This window comes from Lampetra fluviatilis, chromosome 27, assembly GCF_964198595.1.
Source record: "Lampetra fluviatilis chromosome 27, kcLamFluv1.1, whole genome shotgun sequence".
In the NCBI taxonomy this organism is placed as follows: Eukaryota; Metazoa; Chordata; class Hyperoartia; order Petromyzontiformes; family Petromyzontidae; genus Lampetra; species Lampetra fluviatilis.
This window is the reverse complement of record NC_136301.1, coordinates 10,816,028-10,827,381: the sequence shown is the minus strand read 5'-3', so window position 1 is coordinate 10,827,381 and position 11,354 is coordinate 10,816,028. Positions and strand designations below refer to the sequence as shown.

The window sequence follows — 11,354 nt, the reverse complement described above, 5'->3', positions numbered from 1 at the left end:
TTATGTCAAATTTTTATTATTTTATTATTTCCCTTCTACGTGACTTTACCGAAAGAACCAAGAAGATGAATCCCTGCAGTCATGAAAGCTTTAAATCGTTTTAACATGGTCAGGATCGGGAGAGATACCGATACAGATAGACATAGAGACAGACAGAGGGAGATACAGATGCAGATAAATAGGCATGCATTTAATTGGGTACAGAAATACGGAGAGATTTATGCACAATGAAAGACAGCGAGGCACAAAGACAGAGAAATTTGAGGAGAATCAGACACAAAGGCATAGCGAGGTAGAGAGAATTGTACCGACAAACAAATAGATCTAGCCAGATTAACACTGAAAGAATAGATAAAGATACAGATACAAAGAGACATGGACAGACAGAGACACAGCAATAATAACAACTACCATTCGCCACAGCACTTGTGCCAGGCTAAATGCACTTCAAGGCCACACGAAGTGTTGAAGGCTCGCTATGATGAGGTCATGGATTAGCCCCAGGTGTTATGGGTTGATCGACCGGGATGACTGCCAGAGACAGGGACACAGGCATACACACACAGACACTTATGTATTCCATAAACATATCTCGCGATCACCTACTTCACACCAGACAGGTCCATTGTCCTCGCCCTACTGGAGGAAAGCACCTTGCAGCTGATCACGGCGATAAACGCGCTGCGAAACGGACGGTTTAGAGATGCGTAGAGTACGGGGTTGATAGCCGAGCTGATGTAGCCGATCCACGTGGTGATTCGCACCGCGGCCGAACTGTTTTGGAAATTGGGGAAGAACAAGACCACCATGTAGAAGGGCAGCCAGGACAGCAGGTAGACTCCGATGATGCTGCCGAGTGTCTTGGCCGCGCTGTGTTCTCGTTTCATCGCCGTCCACTTCTGTCGAATGTTTGTAGGTTCCGCCTGCTGTTGCTGCTGCTGCTGTTGGGCATGGACCTGTAGACTCACCGAGCTGATCTGGCGGCCCTGCCTGCGCGCCACGATGTAAATTCTCGCGTAAACGTATGACATGGTGAGTAGAGAGAGCACGTACGGACAGACGCCCACCACGCTGACCAGCCACGTGCTCACGAAGAACAGGCACTGGTTCGGGCACGAGATGATCTCGATGATGTCACGTGACCACTCGGGGTTGAAGTTCACGAGGATGGGAGAGGAGAAGAGCGCAGGAGCGAACCACGAGATCAGCAGCATCATCACCACGGTGTGATTGGTCACCCGCTGCGAGTAGCGGAGCGGGTCGCAGATGGCCACGTAGCGGTCATAGGCGATGCAACCCAGGTGTATGATGGAAGAGTTCGTAAGCGTATAGTCAAGGAAGAACTGCAGATTGCAAAAGAATTGCCCGTAGAACCAGCACTTGTACACGGCCTTCATCATGCTGTAGGGCATCACCGTGAGACCAACCAGGAGGTCGGCCACGGCCAGAGATAGCGCCATGATGTTGGTGCGAGTCTGCAGCTGCCTGAAGTAGGCGATGGATGTGATGATGAGGAGGTTGCCCAGGATGGTGGCGAGGATGAGAGTGGTGATGGCGCTGAGCGCCATGGTGCGCTCTGGCACAGAGAGCGTTGGTGTACTGCAGTTGAGGTGGTAGAAGGAGTCGATGCAGTGGTCGTAAAGACCCACCGTGCGATTTTCCATGGTGATGCCGTGTGTCTGTGTGTGTGTATGTATGTGTGTCAGATGCAATATGCGAGTCAAGAACCAATCAAAATGACAAGCGGTGGTTTAGGAAAAAATATTTCAACAGATAAATAATGAAATGCAGTTCCGTTGGCTGATGTTTATGTCGAGCAGCAACTATAATTATACATTTAAGTGGTTACTTTTACATTTCAGAAATACGATAAGAACAATGAATAGCTCATGAAAATAGCTTTTGTGGAGATTGCCACAAGGCGTTTCATTAAGTACTTCAGCCATGCTTACGACCCGATCTAAAACCTAAAAAAGATTTAAACAAAGCTAATTCGAATTCCGAGAAACGTGATTGACAAGGAAAAATACTTACGACTTAACTCGAATGTCAATGTTTCGATTTTAAAACTCAGTGTGTAGTCCAACAAGATGAGCATTTATCTTCAGAGTAATCTATTAGATACCAGAAACTAATTTAAGATTTTTACTTTGGTTTCTGTTTTTTATTACTGTAACATCAATGGGTCTTATTCAATTATGGAATTGTTCCGTTTTCAGAATATAAAAAATAATGGTGAATAATAATACTTGATCGAATGGAGCAGATTGATGTGACTCGACTTGACGGAATCCAAGAAAAATAAACAACCTAGCCGTCAACTAAGACCTCAGCAATGTACCTCACCACTGGCTCAAGTTCCAATCCCCATTATGGGTTCATTCTCTAAACATACTAGCATCTCACCCTAATCTGGAGGAATGCTGGTGAATGGAGCAGAACAACAGACGTCCAGAGTAAACACCTCATTCAAGACCCTCCAAAAAATACCGGACCACAAGAATCCTGCCCCACTCTATGGCCTCCAAACTAGTGGGAAACACAAAAGGACCGCTCAACAAAATCATCACGCAGGAGATATATCACCAATTACACCAGACATTCACCTCAATTTCTTCACAAGACCCCACCGCCATCAGCACAGAGGAAGCGAGGTAGGGTCTGGCTGAAATTAAGAAAGGCAAGGCTTCTGGCAGAGATGGTATCGCCCCAGAATTCCTCCATCACTTATGCCCTATAGGACTCCAATGTCTGCTAAACCTGCACACCAAAACCATGAAAACCGAATGCATCCCAAAAGTATGGTGGGAGGCAATGGTCATTGCAATACCCAAAAAGAGCAAGTTAACTGACAACTCGGGAAACTATAGGCCAATATCACTGCTGTGCCGGACATTTAAACTCTTGGAACGCATCATCCTCCGGAAAATCAGCCCCTTTGTCGAGTCAGTTATCAATGAAGAACAAGCGGGATTTCAGCCTGGAGGCATCTGCTGTGAGAAAGTTTTGGCCCTTGTGACATGCGTGGAGGCCGGATTCCAGAAGAAATCCAAGACCGGCGCATCGTTTGTAGACCTGTAATTAGCCTACGGCATAGTCTGGATTAAGGGCTTGATGTTGAAGTTCGCAGGGATCATTCCTTGCCTCCAAACAATACGCCTGATATGGATGATGCTGAGCAATAGACAACTGTATGTCTATATGGGTGACAGCCAGCTCACCCCGGTTCCTCAACGATGAGTTGCCACAATGTTCAGTACTCGCAGAAATGCTCTTCAATATCTATACGAGAGACATGCCGCAAACCGGGTTACGCAAATTAGTATATGCGGATAATCTTGCCCTGTCTTCTTTGTTCTTTCGGTAAAGTCATGTAGAAGGGAAATAATAAAATAATACAAATAAACATAATAAAATACAATTCTCACGACGTTTCGGCCACAACGCAAGCAGCCGTCCTCAGGTGAAGAACAGGGCTGTTGGACAGCGTCCGAAGGAACACCATCAAGCTTGGCAGCGTATATTTAAGTAGGGGTTAGAGGAGGAGAGCGCCTTGACAAAGGAATTTACATATCAACAGATGAAATTAGCATATTTATGGAAATGCAGATATGGGATTAGTCACTACTTGTGGAATGTGTAAGTGGTGGGGGGAGGTCTCAAAGTCATTATGCTCGTGTAATATGTAGGATTAGCAGTAATAAAGGGAGGAAGTGGGATTAGCAGTAATAAAGGGAGGAACATTTTAATAGTAAGGAGCTGCAGCAGCCAAACCACCACGTAAAAAACTAAAATATAAACTACATCAATATCATCAATATACTCAATATACTCTCCAATAAGCTGAGCTACTAACAGTAAGTCATACATTACACTTCTATGTCACAAAAAAATATAATATGCCTCCAGCTAAACTTTTTTCTTACATCACATGGATATACCCCGTACTATACACTGCCATAGACAAACCTTGCCCTGGTAACGCAAGTAGCCAATTTCAACAACATTGAATCTACTCTGAACCAAGACCTAAACACCATGGGGGGAATATTTCTGGGAATGGAAGCTCAAGCCAAATCCACACAAAGCAACAATCTCTGAATTTCATCTTGATAAAAGGAGCGCCAAGCACACTGAAAGGGACCTGCAGCAACACTGTGTGACACAACTCCACTCGAACCTGTGGAGCTGAATATTACGCGAACCTTCCATGACCACCTGATAAAGGTAGCCGCCAAGACCAAAACAAGGGTCAACCTGATCCAGAAACTGGCAAGTACAAGATGAGGAGCATCAGCACCAGTGCTACGAACATCAACGATGGCCCTTGTATACTCTGTAGCCGAATACTGTGCACCAGTATGGACCAGAAGTAGTCATCCCTCGACTTGTTGATGTTCAACTGAACACTGCAATGTGGTGTATCACTGGGACCCTCAAGTCGACCCAAACACCCTGGCTGCCCGTGCTGTCACGCTTCTCTCCCCCACCCATCTGTTGCAATGCTGTAATCCTCCGGGGAGTCTTGTGAATCGAGGAAAACAGTCGCCTTCTCTCGATTTAAAGCTTTCGTGACTGCAGGGATTCATCTTCTTGGTTCTTTCGGTAAAGTCACGTAGAAGGGAAGTAATAAAATAATAAAAATAAAACACAATAAAATAATTCTCACGACGTTTCGGCTACAACGCAAGCATTGTAGCCGAAACGTCGTGAGAATTATTTTATTGTGTTTTATTTTTATTATTTTATTACTTCCCTTCTACGTGACTTTACAACGCAAGCATTGTAGCCGAAACGTCGTGAGAATTATTTTATTGTGTTTTATTTTTATTATTTTATTACTTCCCTTCTACGTGACTTTACCGAAAGAACCAAGAAGAAGTCGCCTTCTCATTCAGCAGAACCTCAATAACGTCTCTAGAGTTATCACTTGAAGTCATACAAGCCATTTTTGGACCTTCAACAATGCAAGTTTAACGCCGATGAAGCTTGCGAGAGCAGAATGGAGTTCAAAAGAACTCACAAATACCTTGTGAAAGACCCAACGCAGAAGATCTCTCGGTTTAACCTTCCACGAAGCTCATGGTCCACCCTAAACCACCTGATGCACAAATGGAAAATTAAAAAAAATCTATTGTGCGACTGTGGTTATCCAGAACATGGCATACAACATGTAAAAACGCAATGCCCGATTCACAAATGCGAAGGAGACCTCACAGCAATATACTCTGCTGCTCCTGACACGGCTGTCTGGCAAGACCACAAGAATGTGAAATTGTAGTTGTTGCTCTGTATCTACATCAGCCATATGGAAGAAGATTCAAGACCCAAACCTTGCACCACCTAGCTTTGATCGTTTTAAAAATACCCGTCTTCTATCAGCTGCATCAGAACTGGCCGATACGTACATCTTCAAACATGAGAAATTAAAGAAACATGCCAAAATTGGATTGTGGCCATGCAACACAAACGATGGACAATCTAGTAAACCACTAGTCTGCGCTCTTTCAAACGAGGAGGAACTCCTGAAGCCCTTTTGTCGTTACCAGCAGCAGACCTCAACATTGGCATTTAGCTCCTGAATATATTACCACTCGCAATAATTTAGTAGAATGGACTATTTATTCTGATTATAATGGTGATGATGATTGCTTAATTCGTTGATGACGAGAAATGCGATGAATATGTATGTTTAATGATGATACCAACGATGATTGAGGCGATTTATAACGACGATGACCGTAATAATTAATTAAAGATGATGACACTCTCCTATTTAAAAAGTTATGCTTTTATAGTGGTAATGGTACTTTTTACGGGTTTAATTTGCCCACTGGAAGATTGTATTGCCCAGTGTAATTCATTTTTGGAGGATTTCCACGATAAGATCTGCACTATCAGAGAACGGCTCGTGTCTGTTGTTCGCATAAATTCAGCCTTAGACAAACCTCCAAATTTCAGTGGAGTTTCCCTTGTTGAGTTTGGTGAGGTCTCCCCACAATGGCTCTTTGAACTAGCCACTCATGCTAAACCTGCCCTTTTGATCATTTGACCACATAACGACTATCCCAACGTTGTGCGTTCTGCATTACTCAAGACATTTATCAAAAAGCCGCAATATGTATAAAACTCAGGTGCCCGGGCTTCTAAAAGATCCTCGCGTCCCGACCATATTACTCGTGTTTTATCATTCATACACTGGCTCTGGTGCAATTCAAAATCAAAAGTAAAATCCTGCTACTAAGCTACAAGGCTCTACATGGTCTTGCAGCTGCCTACCTCAGCACCCTGCTCTTTCCTATATCCCTCCACACAATGTATGCTCCCCTGATTGTGGATTACTTGCCATTCCAATCTGTTATTCACCAAATGTGTAGAACAATAATCCCATCCACAGGAGTAACTCTAACTCCGTCGATTATTTTAAATCAAGCCTAAAAACATGTTTTTACTTGATGGCTTTTCTTTCTATTCCAGGGAGACCGTGACATTTTAAACCATGTTTTATAGCAGTTCCAATGATTTGGATTAATCATTGATTGTATTGTATTATGATTGGGTTGTTACTGGTGTGTCATTGTCGTTTTTTTACCTTTGACGTGCAGTGCTTTGAGAATACCAATGTGATATGTGCTTTATAAAACAGAATTTATTATCATTACGATGTATTTCTAACGATGACGACTAAGACGCGCAAACACCGCGCTCTGGAGAACTCACTTCGCACAAACCTGGCAGCAGCAGGTGGACCCCGATCTGCCGCTCCTCTTGCCCGAGAGTCTTCCCAAAGTCGACGCCCTTCCACGCCGAACCCGGGGCTTAAAAACCTTCCACCTCGTGTCCCCTGGTGCTGCCTGAATAGCCCCAAAACTCTCTCCCATTTTATCCCTCCCCACCCTCATCCACCCCTTGTCCCCTATCCCCCCCTTCCCCCCGGCCCTCCTGTCCCTCCGTGGATTATTAGCGAATAAAGTGCTGGCTCATGTTAATTGCGCTGCGTGAACGGAGAACGCGGGCGCGGGCACACTGGATGTGCTATCGTTTGTGTATCGGATCTCTGGGGACCTTTCAGGATACGAATGAGCCAAGTAGGATTTTGTTGTATGAGGATTTTTTTTAAGCGGTGTTTGTTCCATCAAAATTACTTGATATTCATGATGCTGATGTTCATAATGTTTGGTGATTGATGATGATTTTTGAGATTGGTAATATTTGAGATTCATGACGATGATGAGCCATTGACTGAATAATAATAATTTCAACTTGTAACGCCCGCTCAGAGAGAGGAGGAACCAGATGAGTGGGAAAGCAGCAGCCAGGCAGTGTTCCAGCACCAAAAAGTTTGATGCCTCTTTTACAAAAGGATCTTGCTAAGTCATCGTTGTAGCGGAGCGATGTTGCTATGTGCAATCCCAATTTAGTAATTTGGAGACAATTTGTTTTGACATCGGAATGTTTGGCCAATACCAGTTATATTGTATGTTTTGATTACATTTGCAGAACAGGGGGAGAACATTCAGGCACCCAAATCTCGAATCGATCCCGAGACCCTTCTTGCTGCGAGGCACAAGTTTTACCATCGGGCCACCCTGCCACTCAACATACATGTGTAATAAAGGACTTGACCACGGTTTCTGGCTCAGTGTCCTTTATTCGGTCCGTACTGCGTTCCCACACGGCTGTCTCTCTTATTCTCTCTGTGCTGGTTCCGATGTCACTCCAGTCCACATCAGCAGCCCCGCTGCTGTTCTTGTCGCTCTTGCAGCCCCACAGCAGCTCCGCTGCTGTACACTCACACAGCTCTCTTGGCTGTTCCTGCTGCAGCTCTGACAGCCTCGTGCTGTCTCCTTCTCGTCGCTCCTGCGACTCTTGGCAGCCACCCCGCTGCTCCTCACACACAGCCTCACTGCCTATCTCTATCTGCAGCTTTACACCTCCCAGTAGCTCCCTACTGTTCCCAGGGTTGGCTCCCGCTTCTGACGGTGCCCCCTCGGCTCGTACGCCCGCGTGGCCCCACACCTTTCCATTCACACCCCGACTGCCTTCTCCTTCCGGTTTACCCGCTTAAGGACCCCCTACCTTTCACCCACGTCACCTGGCTCCGCCTCCTCGTGACGTCACATCCGGAAGGTCGCTTTCGCCCGCATTACACCACCCTCCCCCATAGAAAAAACCCAGCCGACCTCGGCTGAACAACACCAAAGCGTAATGCGGTGAACCGACCTTCCCCCTTAAAGGACACTAAGCATGCAATATAACAACAAGAACAACACACAAGTAACATCGACGAACGTACGAAAGCATGCGATAAATACGACGGCAAGAACAAGAACAATAACAACATACAATCAACGAAACGTAAGCGATTTGGAACGAGTGCGGGTCGCCGGCCCGTCCCGGACGGTCGGCGGCCCACTTGTAGAACGGGGACGCGATGGAACACGAGAAATGACAGGGGGTAATTCCCCTGCTGCGATTGGAAGTCCACTGACATCTCGTGTCCCTGACGAATCAGTCTTGGTCATATTCCGCGAATGCGCCTGCAGCGGGGTCGGAAGGGTCGCCGGGCTTGAAGGTCCCGCAGCCTTGGCAGGCGCCCTCCGAACAGGCCCACTCCTCCCCCGCGGTGTCACGGTCGGCCTGTCTGGAACAGGTACGACAGGCGCTCTAGCAAGATCAATGGACGCAGGCGGGGAAGAGTCAGAGTCAGCAGCAACAGACCCCGGCAAGGCAACATTGGGAGATGACGCATCACGTAGGGGAGCAACATATGGTTTCAACCGCGACGTATGAACAAACCAACGGCGAGAACCAAACTGAACGCGCGCCGACTGTGGATTGGGAACCTCAATGAGGCGCACAGGACCATGCCAAGGTTTGTGCAATTTAGGAGAGGTCCCCGGCCGCACCTGCGGGCAATGGAGCCAGGCCAGGTCTCCCACCTTCCAGGGGCACTCCCCCTCAGACCGCCGAGCATACCGCTCGTTCCGGGCCTGGGCTTTGGCCGTAGCCACGCGGGCGTTTTCCCGCGCCTCCGTAACCCGGCGAACCGTGTCCTGAATGTATTCAGGGAGTGGTTTACGAGGTCCCTTCACCCCAGTACCCAATTGCACATCCACCGGAGGCACGTTTTCCCGACCATACATAAGGTAAAACGGCGAATACCCTGTAGCCGCATGGGGCGTCATCCTGTACGCCGAAAGCACTCCGGGGATGTGCAGATCCCAATCCGATTGCTGTTCACTCACAGTATTGCAAAGCATGGCAGACAATGTCCTGTTCAGCCGCTCAACCATACCATCCGTCTGCGGATGGTATGGAGATGTCCGTATTTTCTTAGTCCCAAGGCCTGCGCACACTTCAGCCAATAATTTAGAAGAGAAATTTCGGCCCTGGTCCGTGAGGAGTCTCTCCGGCGCCCCCTTGTCCATAATGTACCCAAACAAAAAGGCGTCGGTGATGGCCGCGGCCGACTGATCGGGCAACGGCCAGGCCATCGGCCAACGGGAGAGATACTCAACCCCTACCAGCAAATATTTATTTCCCCTCGCCGATGGTGGGAAGGGTCCCAATATGTCCAGTGCCACCAATTCATTGACTCGAGACACCTGAATCGACTGGAGAGGCGGCACGTAAGGATGTTTAGGCGGCTTACGCCGGGCGCATTCAGGGCACGCGCGCACGTGCCCTACGACATCTGTCGCCATGCCGTGCCAAAAATAATGACGTTGTAACGTCAACAAGGTCTTCTGCACCCCTAAATGCAATAGTGTGTCACAATGGACAGTTCTAATCAACTCAAATCGCAAGGACGTTGGTACCACCACACGCCAGCTTTCCAGGAACCTTTCTTGCCACATAAGCAGACCATCTCGGAGAGCGGTTCGCGGCCCCACAGCCGAACTCGGACTCCCCTTGTCCCTCATAGACCGCTTCCGCATGGACAACAACGACTCGTACATCATCTGTTCCCGAATCCAGACAGACCGCGGCAGATTCAAAACCCCATCAGTCGGTCCCGGTTCCATCGGAGTATCCGACTTCCCGACGGCCAACGTGAGCGGCTGAGGGGGGTTGAGAATCGGCGAACACCTATGCGTCCCCGACGCACATTTACAAGGGGCGCGCCCTGGTAATCTGGAAAGTGCGTCAGCGTTCGCATGGCGCACTCCCTTCCGATGTTGAATTTGGAAGGAAAACTCCTGCAGCGTGTCCAACCAACGTGCCCACTGTCCCGATGGCTGGTCCATTTTAAGTGCATATTGCAAGGCCGCATGATCCGTACGCACAATAAAGAACGACCGTAAAGGTACGGTCGAAATTGCCGTAGGAAAAAAACAACCGCCAAAAGTTCTCTACGAGTGACACAGTAGCGTGTTTCCGCAGGCGACAAGACTCGGCTACCATACGCCACGACGCGCTCTACGCCCCCTTTAGACTGTGATAATACCGCCCCAATACCTGTGTCACTCGCGTCCGTATCGAGAATGAAAGGGCGATCAAAATCGGGATAATCCAATGTCGGGGCCGTAGCCAATAGATCACGCAGACTCCGAAAGGCCGCCTCTTCCGGCTCTCCCCAAACAAATTTCCGTCCTTTACCCGTAAGGAGATGCAAGGGCCTCGCAATCGTCGTAAACCCCGGCACAAATCTTCGGTAATACGAGGCAAATCCCAAAAACCGTCGAACATCCCCCACAGAGGCCGGAGTCGGCCAATCCCGGACACACGCCGTCTTTTCCGGGTCCGTGGACACCCCCTCAGCACTCACAATGTGCCCCAAATAACGGACGGACCGTTGCAGTAGGTGGCATTTTTTTGGTTTGAATTTCAAATTGGCAGAGCGCATCCTCGTGAACACTGTCTCCAGCCGCGTTAAATGTTCCTCAAATGTGCGGCTGAACACAATAATATCGTCCAAATATATAAGACACGTCTCCCACTGCAACCCCGTCAAAACGAGCTCCATCAATCTTTGAAAAGTAGCAGGGGCCGCATTCAATCCCATCGGGAGGCAGTTGAATTGAAATAACCCCTGCGACGTACGGAATGCGGTTTTCTCCCGTGAGGACTCGTCAAGGGGAAGCTGCCAAAATCCCGAAGAGAGGTCCAGTGTGGAAAAGAACTTAGCCCCCGACAATGCGTCAAGGGAGTCGTCCATACGCGGCAGGGGGTACGCATCTGCCACCGATATCTTATTCAATTTCCGGAAATCGACACAAAATCTCAAGTTGCCATCCTTTTTCTTAACCAAGACCACAGGAGCGCCCCATGGGCTGTTAGATGGCGATATAATGTCCGCAGCCAACATGTCTTCCACCGCCCCCCGAACGTGTTCTCGCTCCGCTGGACTC

At 48.0% G+C, this 11,354-nt stretch overlaps 1 pseudogene; it reads right to left on the bottom strand.

Moving 5' to 3' along the window:
• Positions 1–602: 602 nt before the first annotated feature.
• LOC144942580 (trace amine-associated receptor 365 pseudogene) lies at positions 603–1,664 on the bottom strand (annotated as a pseudogene).
• Positions 1,665–11,354: the final 9,690 nt, after the last annotated feature.